At 37.6% G+C, this 23146-nt stretch overlaps 1 pseudogene; it reads right to left on the reverse strand.

The window, feature by feature from the left end:
- Nucleotides 1-1819: 1819 nt before the first annotated feature.
- LOC102532347 (olfactory receptor 9G19-like) lies at nt 1820-20956 on the reverse strand (annotated as a pseudogene).
- Nucleotides 20957-23146: the final 2190 nt, after the last annotated feature.

Genomic DNA, 23146 nt, shown 5'->3' on the forward strand with positions numbered 1-23146 from the left:
GATGTATAAATTTGATCTGAAAAATGAGTGCAATACAGCCCATTGTTGGGGGGAATGAGAAGGGAGAGCACTTCCATGAGAAGGAAAAACATGTATCAGGTCCCTCACATGAGAGACCCTGGAGAGTTGAAGATGCCAACAGGGGCTAAATAAAATGGCACAGAGAGAGGAACCAGAATTAGCCATAGAGTTATCAGCTCACAAAATTCACTGGAAGCCAGATTAGGGATTTTAGCCTTAAAACCAGCACAAATGGTAGTCATCAGCATTATGAGACAGGGATACAAGCTGGTTAACATTTTCAAGGTTTACTCTCACCTCAGATCATAGAATGGATTAAAAGAGAGGAAAATTGGTGGGAATATAGTTTGGTGCAGCCATTATGGAAAACAGCATGGAGATTTCTCCAAAAACTAAAAATAGATTTACCATATGATCCAGCAATCCCACTCCTGTGTGTATATTCAGAGGGAACTCTAATTAGAAAAGACACATGCACCCCAAAGTTCACAGCAACACTAGTCACAATAGCCAAGACATGGAAGCAGCCTAAGTGTCCATCAGCAGATGACTGGGTAAAGAATCTGTGGTATATTTACATAATGGAACACTACTCAGCCATAAAAAATGAAATCATGCCATTTGCAGCAACATGGATGGACCTGGAGATAATCATTCTAAGTGAAGTAAGCCAGAAAGAGAAAGAAAAATACCATGTGATATCACTTATATGTGGAATCTTAAAAAAAAAAAGACACAAATGAATTTATTTACTAAACAGAAACAGACTCACAGATATAATAAACAAACTTATGGTTACTGGGGGGATGGGGTGGGGAGGGATAAATTGGAAGTTTGGGATTTGTAGATATTAACTACTATATATGAATACTATATATAAAATAGATAAACAACAAATTTCTACTGTATAGAACTGGGCACTATATTCAATATCTTGTAGTAACCTAAAATGAAAAAGAATATGAAAATGAATATATGTATGTATATGTATGATTGAAACATTATGTTGTACACCAGAGATTGACACAACATTGTAAATTGACTATACTTCCACTAAATTTTTTTAAATTAAAAAAATAGCTAAATTAAGAAAAAAATAAAAGAGAAGAAAAATCCCTTTTACATACAGAACTTCTCTGAAATCCTTCATCTCCATGACCTGTTGAGGCCAGTTTCTGACAAAGGTAGGACAGATGTACTCAAACTCATTGAATTACTAGGGATTATGTAAACTGGGAACTTATCCTGATAAACAAGACTCAACGATTCTCAATCTCAATTTCTCTTCTAACCAGGAATGTGTATTTATACAGTAATTTAACCTTATACTAGAAAAATATTAAAGACAAAATCCCTTCAAAGGATTGGTTGATAATTAAAGCATCCCCTGTGTATTTTGGTAAGAAAACTACAAGAAACTACAAAATCTTGAAAAGAGTGGGTAAATAAAATTTATATGCCTTAGAACATTCTATTAAAAGCCTGAATCGTAGTCACCATTCTGACTTCTTTGTGAAACATAATTGTATCACAAATTAATCATATTATATTTGGTACCAAACCTCTAATATGGAAAAGAAGAAGCGATAAATTAACCACAAACCAATGATCTACATGATACATACTTCTTAAGTGACCGCAATTCTTCACTGATTTCATGATATCAGGGGTAGATTCTGTTATGCTACCTTTCAATCTGGGATGGCCTTGTGACTTGTTTTGGCCACCAGTTTACAACATAGGCAGCACCATGCAGATGCCAGGCCTCAATCTCAAGAGACACTGCAAGCTTCTCTTCTCACTTTTGGAATTCTGCTACCACGATGTAAGTAAGCCTCGGTTCACTTGCTGAATAATGACACTTGTGTCTGCATCCTTTTTGGGACCCAGCAGACAGCAAGCTGGACCTGTGATGTGGGAGTGGGGCCATTCCATTCTTCATAATCCAGCCCTCACTGACCTTATGGCTAAACACAGTCATAGCAGCAAGCCCAGCTGAGAGCAGACGGGGCTGCTCTAGGCAGCCTTGCAGGGCTGACGGGGCTGGGATACGCAGCCTCGCATGGCTGCACAATTGAAAGGGCACCCGAGTTCAAATCCTGATTCTGTTCCTTGGTAGCTCTGTCACCTTGAGAAAGTCCTTAATAGCCCCCAACCCACATTTCTTCACCTTTAAAAAAGGTAAGAGAACTATCAGAGCTATGGATGTAACATGCTTGGCCTTGTGTGTCACCAGAAAGTATACCTAACTTATGGTAGCTATTTTTATCCTGAGAAAAATGAATTACATCTGATTTACTTTTAAAATCTGAGCTCAAGAAAAAACAAAACAAAAAAAAGGCCAAGTATCCACCAAGAGACAGTGTAAGCCAGAGTAGCAGTGTCCTTCATAATCTTTCTGCAATCCTGAAAGTTTTTTTTTTTTTTTGACCACCTACTCACATGCATTTCACAAGGAATTGACAGGTTTGGAAGTGAGAATTTGATCTGCCTTGGACTGATGAGTCTTGTGATAGGGACAGAGCCAATCACCTGTGTGTTTTCTTTCCTTTTTTTTTTATTGAAATGTAGTTGCTTTACAGTATTGGTTAGTTTCAGGTGTACAGCATAGAGATTCAGTTATTTTTTCTGATTAGATTCCATTGTAGGTTGTTACAAGATAATTTCCTGTGCTATACAATAAATCCTTATTGCTTATCTATTAGAAATATGGATTAGCATCTACAAACCTGTATGCTTTTAAGAGTGCCACCTGTCTTCCCTGTAACACAGTCTCACCCACATGCCAAAGTGATTGATCCCTTTCCAGCACCCACCTTCTATGATTTCAGTTTGTTAAAGCCTCTTAGAGAATCTATCATAAATATAAGAATAGATAACCTCACCTACAACAATACAGTGTGCGGAAGAGATTAATGACCCTCATACATGCACGTATCTTTGGAGACATCAGACATCTTGGTTGAAGTGAGAAAGGGAGTGTATCTTATTTTAACACCACGATTTGCATTGTCATCCTTGTTTCCATAAAAATCAATCATGTGAGCTGTGTACATACCTTAACCTCTTTACCAGGAAAATCATTAATTGCCCTGAAACTCTTCTACTGCTGGATCTCTTTGAAAACCTCACAAAAGCAATACATCTTCTCCCCAACATCCAAAACTGCACATAGGCTTAAGCACACAAAATTGTAGATGGTTCAACAAATCCCCAAAAATCTATCCATAATTTCTGTGGTTATGCATTGCAATTAAAATTTCTACCACTATAATATGACCAAGTTACATTCTATAACTATAAGAGATAAGTAATAAATACTTCTAACTTGACACATTTACATCTGAACTGCTAATCTTCAGTCCCCCAAACTGATCTATCTGCTCATTCCTCATATTAAGTAAGAAATTTTACTCTTCTTTCTCAAGACACTAATTGGGAATCAATCAACTCTCTTTTTCTCCCACCTTCTCTTCAAACTCCCCAAAAACCCCAGTGCCCTTACCTTCAGAACATATCCTGAAGCTTAGCACTTTTCATCATCTCCACTGATACAACCATGGTCCAAACTACCACCATTTTTGCCAAGAACATTGCAAAATCCTTCTAGCTGATCTGTACACTCATTCTTCTGTAGTCTATTTTCAGTATAGTAGTCCATGAGGTCCTTTACAAACACACAAACAAAAAGTAAGTCATTTCACTCCTGCTCTTTAAACAATCCTACAAATCTATCAACTTATTCTAAGTTAAAGTCAAATTCCATAGAGTGGCCTCAAGATCCTCTATGAGTAAACCCTCTATTACCTACACGTTCTTATCTCCTAAGTCTCCCCCATCCTTCATTCTCTTCCAGCCTTGCTGACTTCCTATATCTCAAAAACAGCAGCCCTGCCCCAGCATCAAAGATATCTGAACTGTCTTTTCCCTTGAGACACTCTTCCCAGATATTTGCCAGGCTCACACTCTCAGCTCTCGTAAGTCCCAATCAAATGTCATTTTCTGACATTTCTGCCCATTCTTATCACTCTATTTTAAATTCCATATCCTCTTCTGACCAACCATCCTCATCCTTATTATTCTGCTCAGACCCTGCTCTGTTTTCCCCAAGACTTACAGTCATCTTCTAACTCTTATTTATTAAGTTGTATATTTTTCCCCACTAGAATGCATTAATCACAGACCAAAAAGATTTCTTTGCTTTGTTGACTGCTGAATCCCAAAGTATAAAACTGTTCCTAACATCCAATTGGCACTTAATTAATATTTCTAAAGTTAATTAATGGTTAATTACTTTTATCATTTGAGGCAGGTTTTCCTCGAAGTATCATCTACTTCTATCCTAGCTCCAACTGCTCAGGACAAACCTTCCTTCAAGTGGATGCCCCGGGTCAGTGTATGACATTGCCAACACACTAAATAAGAAGGGAGAGTATATAACAGAGGGGACTCATAACCACTAAGACAGGAAGATGGGCTAAAATAATTCCTGAATTTTAAATGAATTGGAATTAAAAAGGGAATAAAATAAATGACAAAGAAGATGTCAGAGCCAGTCATGCTAAAGCATGCCATATAGAATGACGTCTCAAGTCGTGTGTCCCCTGCAGGAACGCTGTTCCTTGCTCCTTCCACTGGAGCACTAAAAATCCTAGGGGAGAGTGTGTCCTTCTAGTACCAGAAAATCAGCACCAAGAAGTAAATATATGACACACTAGCAGCTTGGACAGCTCACAGGACCAGAACCACTAGTCAAAAAGCATGTCACCATTTTTGTCCTCTTGTTTTCTCCACTGTGTAAGGAAGTATATGATGTCCTAGGGTTAACTACAGGACTGAATTTGAATTCTAGGTGAGGGTTATATATATCATTAATGGAATTCTCTTTAGAAGACTCTGTGTGTGTGTGTGTGTGTGTGTGTTTGTGTGTGTGTGTGTGTGTGTGTGTTTGGCATAATAACAATCCTTTGGGAGCCAGGTCAGATTCTGTCTGAGGTCACAACTCAGATCACAGAGAAGCCAAACCACTTAGCTGCCCCTGAGCCCAGCTGCTTACCTTGGTCAGGAAGGACACCCCAGGAAGTGACACCCTCTACCCCCTCCTCTGATGTCTTGGCCTGTTCTGTTGGACCCAATATATGTATTTCCTCAGCAGCCCTTGGGGACCCCTCCCACAGAATAGCCCAGAACCAGACACCTCAGTCTCCAGAAACACAATTAAAGTTCATTTGGATTATGGGAGTAATATAGTAATTAGGATATGATGAATTGAGGAGCATTTCATTAGAAGTGGACTCGCAACATGGATGTAAGTCACAGTGTAATCATATATGTAGTCACATGTATCTGATAATAGAAACTCCAAATTGTGCCAATTAGGCTTTTCTAGGAATTATCTGGGGAGATATAAGGTTTTCCCTGCCATATGCACCTCTGTCTGTCCAGGCCATGCTGCCCTGTCTCAGGAAACCCCTATCAACCCTTGGTGCTACAGCCTCCGTTGTAACCCTCCAAAATCCTCATGTCAAAGCCCTACCCTCCAGTGGCCTGGGAGGTGGCTGCATCTGGGGACAGAGCCTTTACAAAGGTAACTGGCTTAAAATGAGGTGGTTAGCATGAGCCCTAGTCCCATCTGAGTTGTGTCTTTACAAAAACAAAGATCAGAAACTTGGACACACAGAGAAATACCAGGGATGCTTGTGTACAGAAAACAGACCCTGTGAGGATGAAGCCAGAAGCTGACCATGTGTGTGGAGTGGGGAGAGGCATCAAAACAGATCGGCCCTGATGGCCCCTCATCCTGGCCTTTTAGCCTCTGGAACTGTGAGGAGTATAGTTCCTTTGTTTACGACACCAGCCTGTGGTGTTTTGTTATGGCAACCTTAGCAAAATGATGTACAGCTTATCAGCATCAGGGCCTGTTTATGTTGCTAAACTCCATGATCTGTATGTATAATGACTACTTGATTAGGAAATGTGATCCATCAAAATAAAGCATCCTTTAATTTTTCATTAAGTCATACATAAACCGAACAAAGAAATCCGAACATTAATATGACCTTGTGTCAATGATTGGTTTAGCTCAGAGTTTCACTCTGAATTCTCTCTTCGATGTAAAGCTTTTTGAAGTCTGTCTCTCTGCTCATCTATCTCTATCTATATGTCCATTTCTGTCTGCTTCATGCAGTAGTTCTTTTGTCCTTGGTTCTTTTAATTCTTGGTGAAAATATTCTTTTATTGGAATCCTTCAGTGACTCTAAATAAAGATGTTTGTTCCTTCCTACATACATTGTCAAGGAAATCTTTGTATCATAGCAAGCAAAAATGGGAAGATAAGAAAAGAAATATAAATGTATTTTGCAGGGCATTTTACAGTAGGTAGTTCACTTATGACCTCATATGTACCTCTCCCTCCTAACAAATAACTATGTGCTTCTGGAGCCAGAAGCCCTGGGTTTGCTTCTTGTCTTCTCACACATGAGTTGCTTGACTAGAAGCAAGCCATTTCATCCACCTAAACATGACAGTGAGTCCATAACTAGAATCAGTATTCCATATTAGAGATTGAAATATTATACTTACAAGAAGCTTACAAACTGTCAAGTAATATTAAAAACTGGAAAAAAAAAAAAACACTTTCAACTTTCCCAGAATCCCAGTAGTACTACAGACTGTTCCCATCTAGCATGCATAGCAGTTTTCCAGCAGTTGTTTATTTTATTTATTTCTGAGACCACAGGCTCTTATCAATGACATAAAGACTATTCTAAAAAAATAATAATAATAATAATAACAACAACAACAACAACAACAACAATAATAATAATAATACATCCTTTGTTTACCAAAGCCTTTGAGAAACTCAGCTCTATCTATCATTTTCCTCAGGGCATCTTTAACATCTTTATTCTTAAGCTGCAGATCAAGGGATTCAACATGGGAATCACCACCATGTAGAACACCGACACCACTTTATCCCTTTCCAGGGCGTAGCTAGTACTTGGCCGGGAGTGAATGAAGAGAATGGAACCATAGTACAAGGTGACAGTTGTCAAGTGAGAGTCACAGGTGGAGAAGGCCTTGAGGTGGCCTTGGGTGGGGCAGATCTTCAGGATGGCAACAATGATGAAGAGATAGCAGGCCAGGATAAGCACAGAGGGAGTGATGACATTGGAGGCAAGTATAAAATAGAGCACCACCTGGTAACTCTCTTCCACATCACAAGCCAACTTGACAAGTGGAGGCAATTCACAGAAAAAATCATCAATGAGGTTTTCCCCACTGAAGCTCAGGGCAAATGTTTCACTGGTGATGATGGCTGAGTTCAGAAAGCCACAAAAGTATGAAGCTACAATGAGACTGGCACATAACCATGGGGACATAACCTGGGAATAAAGCAAGGGGTTGGAGATGGCCACATAGTGGTCATAAGCCATGGTGGCCAACAGATAACACTCACTGTAGGTGAGACCAGCTGAGAAGAACTGAGCTGCACAACCAGCAAAGGAGATACTTTTGTCATCAGAAATGCAGGTTATCAGGATTTTGGGGGCATAGACAGAAGCATACCAGAGATCCAGAAATGAAAGTTTCCAATGAATAAATACATGAGTGTATGAAGCTGAGAATCAGCACAGATCAGAGAAATCAGGGTGATATTCCCTAAGAGACTGAAGATGTAAATGATGAGGAAGATGCCAAAGAGAGCTCTCTGTAACCAGAGATCTGTCTTGAACCCTAAAAGCATGAACTCCTTCACTGTGGTGAAGTTTCTCTCATCCACTGATTTTGGGTCTCTTTGGTTCCTTCCTGTGAAAAGATTAGTCAACATTTCATGATTTAAGATACAGCTATGTCAGCTTCCCATCATCTGCCATTGTAGATCACTGAAGAACTCAACTGATGCAGACACATTGTTCATTATAGGACATGTTTATACTGAGCTGGGTGTCATTTTTGTCAGACAACTGAGGATTATTCTATGCTGTCTTGAAAGATATAGTCATTATGCACAGAACATAGTATGTGTCAAACATGTATTTTTAATCTAATTGTCCTCCCTTTGAGAGATGGTGACTTGTTCATCTTCTCTTCTGTTTGCACTTAGGGTGATTGGGAACCGTGTGTCTTGAAAGATATAGTCATTATGCACAGAACATAGTATGTGTCAAACATGTATTTTTAATCTAATTGTCCTCCTTTTGAGAGATGGTGACTTGTTCATCTTCTCTTCTGTTTGCACTTAGGGTGATTGGGAACCGTGTGGAAGATACAAAAAAGGGACTTTGTTTTCTCTTCACATCCTTGAATCTTTTGTCTTTACTAGAGAATTACATGGAGAAGCATACTTTTATTATTCTAACCATATTCTGGAATATCCATGGAAGTACATTTACTATAATTTTCTTGAAGATAACACTTATATTTTATTCAATATTTTCTCCACAAAGTCAAGAAGACAGCTATACATAAAGTCAAAAAAATGTGTAACTTGATAATAGAGTTTCTTATATTATAGGAATTTGAGACCATAGCCACCAGTATGACACTCAAATGTATGCTGAAAGGAAGCAAAAATATTAATCCATGGATAATTGTGTTCAAAATGTGGTTGAATTGCTGATAGAATCAGAGGTTTAAAATAAAATAAAATAAAATAAACTGGCCAACTGAATGATTTAGGGGAATATGGTAGGCTGTATATGATCCATAAAGATATTCAAGTTCTTTTTTTAAATTGAAGTACAATTGATTTACAAAGTTATATTAATTTAAGATGTACAACATAGTGATTCAGTATTTTTACAGTTTATACTCTATTAAAAATATGACAAGACAATTGCTATAATTCTCTGTGCTGTATAATATATCCTTGTTGATAATCTATTTTATATGTAGTAATTTGTGTCTCAATCTCATAACCCTAATTTGCCCCTCCTCCTTCCTTTTCCCTGTTGGTAACCACCAGCTTGTTTCCTGTACCTGTGAGTCTATTTCTGTTTTGCATATATATTCACTTGTATTATTTTTTAAATTCCACATATAAGTGATCTCATACAGTATTTGTATCTCTCTGTCTGAGTTAGTTCACTAAGCATAATATTCTCTAGGTCCATCTACATTGCCACAAATCGCAGAATTTCATTCTTTTTTATGGTTGAGTAGTAGTCCATTTTGTGTGTGTGTGTGCATGCGTGCTTGCACGCGAGCATGTGTATACATCCTTATCGATTCTTCTGTTGATGGGCACTTAGGGTGTTTCCACATCATGGCTAAACAATGCTGCTGTGAACACTGAGGTGCATGTATCTTTTCAAGTCCATATTTTCCTAATTCCTGGAATCTAGGGCTGTTACTTAATTGAGAGAGTTATTAAGTTAAAAAATAAGAGTTTTGAGATAAGAATATTATCAGGGTGAGACCTGAATACAGCTGTAAGTGTCCCTGTAAGCAGGAGGGAGAGGGAGTTCTGACTTCAGAAGCCAGAGAAGGAAGCAGTTTGACCACAGACGTGGAGACTCAGTGATACAACCATGAGGAATGCCAGCCCCCACAGAAAGGGAAGAGAAGGGTTCTCCTGTAGAGCCTCTGGGTAGAGTGGGATCCTGCCAACACCTTGGTTTTAGCCCCTGATATTGAGTTCTGGCTTCCAGAACTGTGAGGGAATAAATATTTTGTTGCTTTAAGCCACCAAGTTTATGGCAATTTGTTAATACAGGATGTATGGAATTCAACCTCTAACCATCTTCTTTCCTTCAAAATTAGAAGCAGGAGACTGGACTGCTGCCTGCAATGGAGGAAGCACCATCTCTGCTTGTTTATGTCACAAGCCACAGGGACCGTCCAGCCACCCAGCACAATCAAAAAAGGAGTAAATTAAAATTTTTAGGGTTTTGAATATAATATTTCTGCTATTAGATTCAAGGCTTTCAAAATCTCTTATGCTTGGGGAGAAAGAAAATATTCCTTTTAAGTGATAGACTTAAATGTAAGCTAGAAAAATAAAGGATTGCTCTCTTGGAACTTATCTGTTTGATGGATGGAATCTACAACTTTTAGCTTTAAAATAAATGCCAATGCTACATTAATTATCAAAATAGAAATGATTCGTAATAAGCAAAAGAAGACTGGAATAAGTAACATTTCAAAACCTTAGACTTTCAAGGCTGTCAGGGGCTAAGAAATTTTTCAATGAAGCACATTAAAAAGGCAGCTTAAGATCAGGAGTCAATAGACCCGGGTTCTCATCTGAGTCAGCTGCTGTCAATTTTAAATAAAATTATAACCTCTAAAACTTTATTTCCTCACCTACCTTGCTTAGTTCAGTGAGACTTACATAAGATCACCAATGTGATTATGCACTTTGAAAACTGGAAGTTAAAACTACATGTTGCATTCTCTATAACTTCATGATTTCTTCATCTCTGTAACCTATCATTCAGTTCTATAACTTTACCTTCCAAGGATTTCCAACTGTATTGATGCTACATCTCCCTAGTTTCATGTAGTCTCATGCAGAATCTCCCCCTTCTTTAATGCATGGCTTTTGTGCAAGCTGGGAAAATGCTGAGCTAACTTGCAGAACTACAATTGGGAATGTAAACTGCAAAAGACATTTCTTCCCTAATCTCTCATTTTCCTCTACAGGTATTAAAACATGAAATAGACATGCATGTGAATGTCTACATGTATGGCATCTCTATCAATGCTTTTACAAATAAAAAATGGTTGAAGATGTCTTAATGCAAGACACAGGGCACAGACAAATAGCGTAAATTTTAAAAATGGAAAAAGAAAAACAAGCTCCAGACATAGGCAAGGATAAAACTTACTGCACACCATCAGGTCCTACCCACTGCTCTGTGCAAACCACAGATCTGATTCAAAATTTTTGAGCAGCCCATGTACACAATTAGTAGCATTCAAAAGGCAAGCAAATCAACCAAAAGGTTGCTGTTCTTGATACCAACTTTGAAATCATTTCTCCCAAGGATCCTTGTAAAGAGAATGATTAAAATGTAATGAATAATATAATATATTCAATGGTAGTCTTATATATGTGGACAACAAAAAAAGAGGTTTCATGAGCTACCTTTACTTGCCATTCATACACAGATTTAAAGATGGCTGTATGCGTTGTTATATTCAAGAGACACTCAGAGATCTTCTCCCCACAAAAGATCTCTCCTCTTCATCTCTAAAACATCTCCCTTCATCAGGAGAACTTTTTAAGAGGTAGATGCTTCTAGGAATGGTCATCCAAAAGGAGCTGATGTCTCAGTGATCTCTCAAGCCTCTCCAGGCTTGAAGAACTTGCCGTCTGTGTCATTCTGTTCGATACTTTAATCAGATACTTCTTAAGTGTAAGAGTACAGTATGACCCCAAGGACATAGCTATATATAAAATCTATCTATAGCTATATTTTTATGCAAATCTTAGGTGTTAAAAAAGTGACCTATATAGACAGAAATACAACTACAGAGATATATTATATATTGAAATAGATACAGATACTTAAATATATGCAAATAGAGATAAATAGATATAGATTAGTGGAGATAAAATTGTACTCCTTCTCTTAAAGAGCCCTATCCCACACATTTCTTAGCACAGAAAAAGAAATATTTCAAACTCATGAAAATATTGACCCATACCAATATTTCCACACTCTGACCAACTCTTAAGGACGAATAAGTTTGCAGCAAGATAACAGGAGGGGAAACAGTGGGCCACGCAGAGAGCTACACGTAACTACAGAGGGTTTGTGAGACTGAAAACATCTATCAAGTACACATCTAATTGTCTGTTTCACTGAAAAGGAGGATAAGAATGGAACAAAATACATTTGGAGACATTTCAGCTTTCTCCATCAAATATAATCACAAGAGAGAAAACCTTATTGTATTTCATGAAATAGAATTATGTTATGGTTCGGTTATACTAAAAGATGTTTGTTTTTGTTCATGTGGTGATTTATTGACCTTTTGCACCAGGTTAATTATTAATGTAGCACTTACCTCATGAACATAAACAGTTACTTCATTTGAATTTCAACTCAAGTTCAGATTTTCGCACAGTACCTTAGAATAAAAAGTGCCTTCTAAAAGAACCACAAAAATCCTATTTCCAAAGGCAACAATACTGGGAGAAAATATAAATCTGATCATCCCGCTGGGATATGCTGCTAAAAGCAAAGATCTCCATGAGCTACTCTGGTGCCAAGTGACCAGTTATAATGCTTAGTTACCTTTCTGGAATGAAGTAGAGACAGATCATTCATTATGAATATAATTGGTCCAATTAACCTGTAAAGTCCCTTGGTTTTGTGAGTTTCATTCATGCATTTGTGATAAAATGAGAATTTCGCAGAAGGGAATAACCCACAGAATAGTCAGCACACTAGAGATGCTCAAGAATTATTCGCAGCCCATAAGGATTATGATAGTGATAATGATAAAGACCACACCACATCTCTCTCTGCTTCTAGGTCCAAAGACAGTTCTATCCAAGCAGGACCCAGGTGGAGAGCACAAGGGCTGCCCTGGGAGGGCACGTGCACACACCTGAGCTGCAGTGGGACCGTGCGAAATTTCACTGCAAGGTCTGGGAAGTTTGCCAGGAAGGCAGACTAAGGAAGTTGAATAAAGATGGATAAACCAGGAAATAATAGCAACAATACAGCTGAGATGCAAGGAGTCTAAAGCTTGGGGAGGCAGGAATGGTGATGTAGTTTAAGAATGTGCAACCTATTCAACCATCAGCTAAAACTGTGATTCTGAAAACTTTTGACCTAAGCCACCCTACACTCTTAAAAAAATTACTGAAGACCCCAAAGAGATGTTGTTTATGTAGGTTTTATCAATCAATATTTACCATTTCAGATATAAAAATAAGAAATGTTTTTATTAATTCATTTAAAATAAAGAATATACCCATTGCATGTTAACAGAAAGTAGATTAATAAATACAGATAACTATATTCCCATACCAAGAAAAATATGGTGAGCAGAGTTTTATATTTTTAATTATATTATATTATAATTATATTATATTTATAAATGTCTGGCTTTAACAAGACAGCTGAATTCATATATATGTTCTCAATTCAGTGTACAGTTTATCTTAGGACAACGCAGATGTTAGGGACACCCACCCTCCATGGAGTCAAAAATCCACATGTAATTTATAGTCAGCCCTCCATATACACGGCGCCTTTGTATCTGCAGTTTCACGTTGTGGATTCAAACAGTAGACTGGACTGTAGTATTTACTATTGAAAACAATTCATATAGAAATGGACCCATGCAGTTTGAACACCTGCTGTTCAAGGGTCAACTGTGTCAAGATACATTGTTTGGGTTGAAGCATATGAAGAAAATTCAGCCTTAAACACACAGGCAATTAGAAAAAAGGAGAATATTTAAATCGTCTCCAGACAATTGTGATACTCTTTTCTGACACTATAACAAAACCCAAATAGTATTCTTTAAGTTAACTTCAATGTAAAATATACAGCCAGTATCTGTAAAATCACGGGTTCTGATGAAAATACTGAGCGTATGGACTCCATGAAAGTGTCAAGGCCACCCCATCCCCCGCAGCAAGTTCCCTAATCTGTGCTCTGAGAACCCGTCATGAAATAAGCACAGGAAATGTGTGAGAGATGCAATTATAGATTTATGTAAAACGTACAGTGAGAGGAAAGTGAGAGTGTCAGCATCAGATTTATAAGGGAAATAAAATAGTGTAATGGTCTGACAAGGTTTCTACAAAGGAAGAGAGATTAATTTGTGCTGAAACATCATAAACACTGATTGACTAGTAAGATATTACTTCTTAGCTTCAAGCCCACTCGCATACTGCGCTTCAGGATACTTTGACTGGGACATTGCAAACCGCAAGGCAGAGGGAGGCTGGAGGCCTGGAGAGGAGGAACAGACTTGCTCCTTTCTGCTTTCACTTTCTGTTCCATCAGTGTCACCCTATAGATGCTTCTTCACTCCAATATAGCAATGTTGTTCCTGCAGTGGCATTTGATGCCAGCTTGCAGTCTTTCCAACACCTTGTTACAGCACCTCAAAGACACACACCTCAATTATATGGGACTCAAGATCATGTGGTAGGTGAGGAGGGGAGGGCCCCTGAACTTCCGTGAAGAGCTACAATTTCTCTGAGGTAGGTGTTTTAGCTTTTCAGGCTCTTCAAATTTTTTCAGTTTTAATAATCTCAACTTTTTCCCCTTTTTTTGCCCCAGCCCTACATGCTGTAACTGCTTCCTAAAGTTGCTACTTCTTTCATACTCAAGTTTTCCTCTTGGTCTTTTCAGTGCTTCAGCCATTCAAATAGCAATACTTTTCACTTAAATTTTCTCTGTCAATATAATTGCTGGGGTTTCTGTCTCCTGGTAAGACCCTCACTGATACAAAAAAAAATTTTTTCTTAACAAGAAAACCATACATGCAGACTTGGAAGTATGCAAAAATTAACTCATGAATGAATGAATTATAATACATTGAGTCCATTTAATACATGAGTCCTTTTCCTCAAAACCCTTAAAGTTTATTGGAGAGAAGACTTGTTTCAAAACCTGCTCTCTTTTGTTAAAATTCTTAGCACATTCTGTCTTTCATTCTCCTCATTGGCTCCCGCACAAATTAAATCCAGAAAGCCCTAACTTGAGGCAGGCATGATAATAATCATTCTTAATCTCATTTATCCTCCCTGGAATCCCATATCTACCACTATCTCCATGTACAGGTAGGAGACTGGTTTAGGAAGATTAGATCACTTACCTGAGGCACCCAGATGGCAGGAGACAGAACTGGGGATTTAAATTAGGCCCTCTGTCTGTAGACACTCCAAAAAAAGGAAAACAAAATCTTCCTTGGAGATTGCTTTCATCATTGCAATAACAGTTTGTAATAAAATATGAAAAATTTAAAAATGGAACTACATTTACTTTCACATCCCCAACTAAGAGGGATGCTGCTGGCAGGCTGATCCAGTACCCCACTTCACACACACCAGATAGACTATTCACATGAAGACAGCAGGTCTTGTCTGATTTTCTCCCAGAGGTTTATCTCGGATTTAACAGTTTTCAGTTTCTGTAACCCTTGCTGAACCTGCTGCAATGCATTATATCAAAAACATCAGCCCCATCTGGCTTTCACCATTTCATGTTTAGACTCCTGTGCCATCAGTAGACTTCTGGCCACTGGTTCCTCCTGCTTTCCATCCTGCCTCCACACAGCTGCTCTGATGATTCTCCAAGAAATTATACCATATTTTCACTCTAGTATCTTAAGATCTATCCTATTGGTTCCCCATTTTCTACAAAATTGAAACCATTCTGTATATGGGTGAACTTAAGCTGTGTGCCTATTTTAATTCAAGTTATTTCATGGACCATAAGGAGAGACACAAGCATGGGGGCATAAATGTAAATTTACACTCAGAACCAAGGAGCTTCCTTGGGCAGCACTCAGCCTCAGGGAAAAAGGAGTCCAGTTGTGCAGACTTCATCCAAGAGCATGGGGGCAGAGGTGATTGTGGAACATCATGGACTAAGTCATTATTCAGCCATCAAAGAGACGGAAACCTTACAATTGTGAAAACAAACATGGAGGACACGTTGCTGAGTAGAAAGATTCTGAGGCAGAAAGAAAAATACTGCAGGAACTCACCTATGTGTTAAGTCAAAAAAGTCAAACTCCTAGAAGAGAGTAGGATGGTAGTTGCTGGGGCTGGTCAGTGGGAGAAATGGGGAAATGGTCTAAGGGTACAAACTTTCAGTTTTAAGACTAAGTTCTGGGGGTATAACCTACAATGTGGTAACTGTAGTAAATAATACTGTGTTGTACACTTGAAAACATCTAAGTGCTCTTACACAAAAATATGGTAACTACATGAAGTGATGGATGTGCTAATTAGCTTAATGGTCACAATCATTTTGCAATGCATATTAAAGTATCATGTTGTACATCTTAAATATATAAAATGTTTTGTTTGTAAATTTCAAAAGCATTGCCTTTTGATGGAGTATGCAAGGATTTGTATCTGAACCTTGGAAAGAAAAGGAAGAAACGATAGTATTTCGGTCAAAGTGCTGTATCCTAAAGTCTCTGTAAAATCTACAAATCGCTCCTGCACCATGACTTCAAGTCTTTCATCACTACAGGTAGGATAGGAGAGCACTAAATACAATTAGTGACACTGTGCACAAATGATATGTTTACAGATTTTACTTTTCTATATAATTATTTATGTCCACATGTGCACAGTCAAAAAATACATTCCGACTTCATCCCAGCAAGGAAAGACACTTTCCTTGGAGAACATTTGCCATCTTGTGCTGTGTAAGAATAATGCCACATGCAGAATATCTGTACAAGAGGCACCTTCCACCAGCCAGGCTCTGCCGCTCCAAATACTCACAGAATCCAAGTCCTTCCAAGCGTCCACGACCAAGAACCCCAACCTCATAGCCCTTATCATGCTGAACAATTTATTTGAAGCTGTCTGTTTCCCTGCCTCTTCCCTAAACCACAACCCCCAGGAAAGCTGGGTCCAAATTTACCTTTGCTCACCAGTGCGTTATACCCCTGGCCTGGCCCAGCCCCCTGCACAGCACCCAGCATGGGAGCACGTGATAAATTCATGCTGAGCGAGTGAGTTAGTTAATATGCTGAAACATATTCATCTCTGAGTTACTGTTTAAGTTAAAAAAAATGCCACAGTGTGTATAGTATCTTCCCATCTGCCAGGGTATGCAAAGATATATCCATACATATTCCTGTAAATGGATACAAATCCTCTGAGAGGAAACACAGAACTGTTTATACTGACCCATGTCATACATGGAAGTGGGAGGTCTGGGCTGCAACCATCACTTCTTATCATGTACTCATTTGCATAACTTATTGGAATATTTACTGTGTGTATATTATTTTTAATATAAATGCATTAACAATAAAAATTATAGTGACTGCTGAATGTAGACAACAAATTACTCGTACATTTTTATGATGTGAAAGGGAGAAACTAAACCTCCACATTCTTCTTTAATTTTTTTACCTGTATATAGTTAAGGTGTATAACATGATGAGTGGTATACATATACACAGTGAGATAATTATTACAGTCCAGCTGATGAACATATCTATTTCCTCACATTATTATCATTTTTGGGGTGGTGAGAACACCTGAGATCCAACCTCTTCACAAATTTCCAGTATAATATGCAGAAACTATTAACTAGAGCCACCATGCCGTACATTCAATTTCTAGAACTTATTCATCCTTACACAACTGAAACCTTGCGCCCTGTGACTAAGATCCCTCTATTTCCCCATATCTCTGCCCCCGGTAACCTCTGTTCTAACCTCTACCCCTATGGATTTGACCTTTTTAGATTTCACACGTAAGTGAGATCATACATTATTTGTCTAAGTCTGGCTTATTTCACTTAAGATAATATTCTCCAGATTCATCCATGCTATTGCAAAACACAAGATCTCCCTCATTTTTAAAGCAAATTATATAGGCATAGATATATAGATATAATTATGATTTCTTTACCCATTTATCCATCAAGGACATTTAGATTATTCAAGGCATTGCTTTTGTTTTCTTTGTGTACTGAGGAGTGGGATTGCTGGATCACATGGTAGCTCTGTTTTTAGAGGAAGCCCCATACTCTTCCATAATGCCTGCAACAATTTACATTCCCATCAAAAGTGCACAGGGTTTGCTTTTACCCACACTTAGACTACACTTATCTTTTGTCATTTTGGTAATAGTCATCCCAACAGGTTTGGGGTGATATCTCACTGTGGGTTTAATTTGCGTTTTCCTGATGACCAGTGATGCTGAGCATAGTTTTATACACCTATTGGTCATTTGTATGTCTTCTTTGGGAAAAAAATGTCTATTCAAGTCTTCTGTCCATTTTTCAGTCGGGTTGTTTGTTTTTTGTTGTTATTGTTGTTTATTTATCTATTTATTTATTCATTTATTTACTATTAAGATGTTTGAGTTCCTTAACTATTTTGAATATTATCTCCTTATCAGATCTATGATTTGCAAATATTTTCTCCCAACACATATGCTGTCTTTATATCATGTTGATTGTCTTCTTTGCTGTGCAGAAGCATCTTAATTGGCTATAGTTCATTTTAGCTTTTGTTTATTTTAGCTTTTGTTTTCTGGGCTTCGGTGCCATATTCAAAAAACCATTGCAAACACCAGTGTCAGGGATCTTTCCCCTACATTTTCTTCTAGTTTTTACAGTTTCAAGTCTTACATTTACATCTTTAATCCATTTTGAGTTGATTAGTGCATATGCTGTAAGGCCGGGGTCCCCCATCTCTCTTTTGCATAATGATACATGCGTTTTTATTGCAACCTTCTCATTTTTATCTTAAACCTTAGCACTGTAATGTCTATTTGGACATATGTCATCATTTCAGGACCCCCCTCCAAGCTAGTTTAAGGTTTGCTCTGTCACATGTTTGCTCTACTTAGTGTGTGTATGTGTGTGCATAGTATGTATGTGTGTATATATAAGTCTACACATGCCTTGCATTGGCTAAACTACATTTTCTGCATTTTTTTAACTTTCAAGTCAGAAGCATCTGACCAATAAGTATAAATGCCATATATATCATTATGAAAATAGTATTGCTGTGAGATAATAAGCCATATATGGCTTCAGCTTTAGGGTTTGTATTTAATTTTAAAGTGTTCACCTCCTTTCACATTTATTTACACTATATTCCTGTTTACTAAGTGGGGAGGGGGCTTTTTTATATAGCACTTCATTGTTAATAAGTCAATACCTGTTCTGTTTCTGGGACGTTCTTTTTGTGAATTTTTTTTTAAATTTGAAAGACATATATATTATATATATTAAAAAAATAAAATAAATTTACATAGCTATATCCATTAAGAATATTATATCAATCAAATATATTACAGAGGAAAGATTAATTTTAAAAATTTGGGTAGAAAAGAGAACAAAGTAGAGGTAATAGAAAACAAGTGTCATTATGTCATTATTCCCCTGAGTGCTCGAAACTATTTTCTCCCCTTTATTGGCTTCATTAGAAAGGACCAGGAAGCACTGACTTTCTTTTCAAAAATTCTTCTTAAATGCTCTATCATAAATTTCTAAAATTCCACAAAGACATGAATATCTTTTTTTTTAATAGAACTTCCTTTGGGAATAGTCATGAGTTAATCAAAAAATCATTCATAATCCCTTTCAGTGTGATTAGCTATTTGAGTTTTCCTTCCTTCTTTCTTTCCTCTCTTGTTTTATGAGCAGGTACCATGTGCCCTACAAGGAATGAGTGCTCTAAATATCAGAAGGACCAGGTTCTTAACCAGACTGAGCTTCCAGCTAACCCCATGACTCTGAGCAGATCAATTCTTTACTTCTTAGCAGAGCAGCTCTAAGGTAGCTTTCACATCTAACATTTCTGTGACTCCAAAAAAAATGAAAAACACCCTATACATGAGTTTGGAACCTGAGCATCCAGTAGTTAACTCTTCAGAGAAATAATTAGAGCAAAAAGCTAAAGTAAAATATGCCAGTGCGAGACTAAAGCTGCAAGACCCAACATTTTTATTGATCTTGCTAACAAGATGCCTTGGGCATTATTAAGACTGATTGGGTGCTCAGAGATGGGTAGTTACTAAACTTGAAAGAAATTATTTGCCTCACTCCTAAACAAGTTTCAGAGGAACTAATTAATGAAGACACTTCAAAGTAAGAAAACTTCTTGGGTGATAATTGCTGTTCAGCATCAAAGTTAGCTCCTGGGGCCTGATACAAGTCAGACAACAAAGCACTGGCCCTGGGGATAGGCAATGCCTTTGTAAATTGATGGAAGGCAGGAAAGCGGCTTTCTAACAGTATCAGCTCATTGATCACTATCCTGGCTTCTTGGATTAGATCTTTTTCCCTACAAAACAAACAACAGAAAACTTCATTCCAATTTAGAAAAAAGTGGCAAACCCAGAAGATTAAATTAATTGGAAAAATCAGAAGATGAAGACAAGGTCGTAATTCAAAATATTCCTATGTTGAAGAACATGTGTCTTGATCTGAAAGGGCTATATATTTTATTTTTTCCATTACATGATATTTCAGAAAAGGCAAAAAAAGAGACAGAGAAAAAGATCAGTGATTTCCAGGGGTTCAGAGGACAGTGGATGTGCTGAGCAGGTGAAGCACAAGAGATGTTACCATGGAAAATTAGGTAAAGGATACATGTGATCTCTCTGTATTATTTGTTACTTTTGCATGTGAATCTACAATTATCTCAAAATAAAAAGCTTAATTAAAACAGAACAAAACAAAGTAACGTGTGTCTAAATTGGAATACCAGCTCTTGATCTCAAGCAAGTTATTTAAACCTCTAGAGCTTCAGTTTCTTCAACTGTAGCAACAGGTTAAATAATGGTGCCTGCAATGAAGAATTAAAGGAGGCAGTGCGTATAGTGTGTCTGTATCACAGTAAGAACTCAATAAACATTCATCATCATTTTATTGTTTAATCATCACTCTTATTCTCACTCAGGCTAGTTCCTCCCAGGTCTGCTCACCTCTACCCATTCTTCATCCCTGACCATCCTACACAAAGCCACCTCTCTGACTGGTTAGCCCTGCATGTTAGAAATGTTGACCTCTTCCTGGAAAGGGAATAATGTCCCAACTCCCCAAACTAATTAGACCATAATCTGACTCCATTCTTTTTGCCTTTCACATGCCACACTTTACGTCACAGTCCCTATAATCCCAGTGACCCCTTACTTGTCATCATTATGCCCTTTCATGTGCTATTCCTCCCACCTGGTACTCTCCTTACCTTTGCTGGATGTCCACGTCCTACCGTCACTGCCAATCTCAAGGGTTACCTCCTCCACCATGGTTAGTCACCGCCTAGTCTGATATGAAGTTTCCTTGTTTCCTTCCTTCCCTCCTTACTTCCTTTGAGTCATCATCACTGTGTTTCCTTCTTATGACACTTACATTCCATCATGCATTTTAGTTGTTTGTACATTAGCTGGCTTTATTGGGTTGGGAAATTACTAAGGATAGAGACTATCTTTTTGGGGTTTTTTATTAATAGTAAAAGCAAATGCTAACAAATGGTAAAGTATTTTAGCCTTCATAAATTATCCTTAGTTTGTTCCTCAGAAATGGCTGTAATTCTGTTCTATAAATGAGAAAATGAGGCCTTCCTAGGAGCGAGGTAGCTTCTGGAGATCACAGATAAAATGAGTGACAAAGTTAAGTCTTAAACTCTACTCTGTGACTTCCTATGCAGTCATCTTCCCAAGCCAGTATTTTCTTAATCTTATGTGTACAAGGTCAAGGGTCCTGTATCAGTGTTGTCAATGGTCTTATGCCCTCAGGCTTCCCACATAAACACATATCTGCCAGGGGATTAGTTGGATCTCAATTTTACAAAATTATGCAAAAATTACAGGCATTTAACTTTCCCAATCCTCTCCTCTCTCCCCACTTTCTGCTCCTTCCCTCTCCCCAAACACAGTCTTTCCCACCAGCAGGTCCACAGGCCCAGAACCTCCTAAGAGCCTTTAGAAGAACATCATCATGACACTGGGGCCTCAAGTTTAAAACCAGGTAAATCAAAATGTGGAGCAGAGTAGTGAATGTATCTTTTACATGAGGAAATGATAATAAATTAAATATCTGAAGCCTGTACTCTGTCAAGGCAACATTTAAAACAGTGTTATTGACTGATAATGAGTAATAAATAGGTTAACCAGGCTTCTTCTCAAATTCCAGCCTAAACCAAAACTGAATAAAAGGAGAGTTACTACCCTTGAAAAGGACAGTGGTGAATTAAGTAGACATTCTGAAGAGAATTTCAGGGTCCTTTTTAAGTAGATAGTATTAAAACACTCTCATTCTAGAAAGCTTAAACAATAATGAAACAGAGAGAAAAAGTTTTAAAGTCATATATGATCTCATTATACAAATAAAACTGCTACTAAGTTAGATAGATCATTTTTTAAATTTTTTTAAATCTTTCTTCCTTGTTTAGTGTTTTGAAAACAGGTATGTAACATTTTATTTTTACTTCTTATTTAACCAGGAAACAAATAATACCTTCATGGTTTTGTAGACACTTGGTTGAGACTGGTAATAGCTAAATCATATTTCTGTATAAAGGACATAATGCTCTAGTTCACTGGGCTTAAATGTTCAACAGAGGGAAATAAACTATTTTAGTAGTTCATTGTCCCATCTGTCACTCGGAGCATCTGGGCCTGCAACTTTTACTTTCAAGGATGAAAGTCATAAAAAGACATTTTTCAAATCATTATGAATTTCCCTTTTTTTTTTTTACAAAAAATAGAGACTTTGATACTTCATTAAGGCAGAGTATGTTCCCTTAGTCTACATAAATCCTGTCAGTTTTTTTTAATCATTGTAAAATATGTACAACATAAAATTTATCATTTTAACCATTCAGGTGTATAATACGGTGACATTAAGTAAATTCACACTGCCCCACAACCACCATCACCATCCATCTCCAGCATTATTTTTTCACCATCCCAAACTGAAACGCTGTACCTGTCATCAGTAACTCCATACTATCCCTTCCCCCACCCGGTGACCACAGCTCTACTTGCTGTCTGTGTGAACTTGACTACTCTTAGTACTTCTTCTAAGTGGAGTCACACAGTATTTGTCCTGGCTTATTTCACTTAGCTTAATGTCTTAAACTCCATCCATGGTGTAGCACGTGTCAGAATTGCATTCCTTTTAAGGTTGAATCATATTCCATTGTATGGATATACATTTGATTATCCATTTTTTTGTCAATGGGTTTTTGGGTTGTTTCCACATTTTCAACTACAGTGAATAGTATTGCTATCAGTATCAATCACCTTTTCAGACATGCAAAGACAAAGCAAGGATTTTCTGCTGAGATAAGGATGAATATGATCACATAAATATTAGTCACTTATAAACATTCACTCAAAAAATAGTCTTAAGCAACTACTCTGTGGCATAGGAATGATAGTGAACAAAAAGAGCTTTTCAATAGATGTACCATTTTCATTATAATGAGAAATCTC

Source organism: Vicugna pacos, unplaced genomic scaffold (assembly GCF_048564905.1).
Source record: "Vicugna pacos unplaced genomic scaffold, VicPac4 scaffold_19, whole genome shotgun sequence".
Lineage (NCBI taxonomy): Eukaryota > Metazoa > Chordata > Mammalia > Artiodactyla > Camelidae > Vicugna > Vicugna pacos.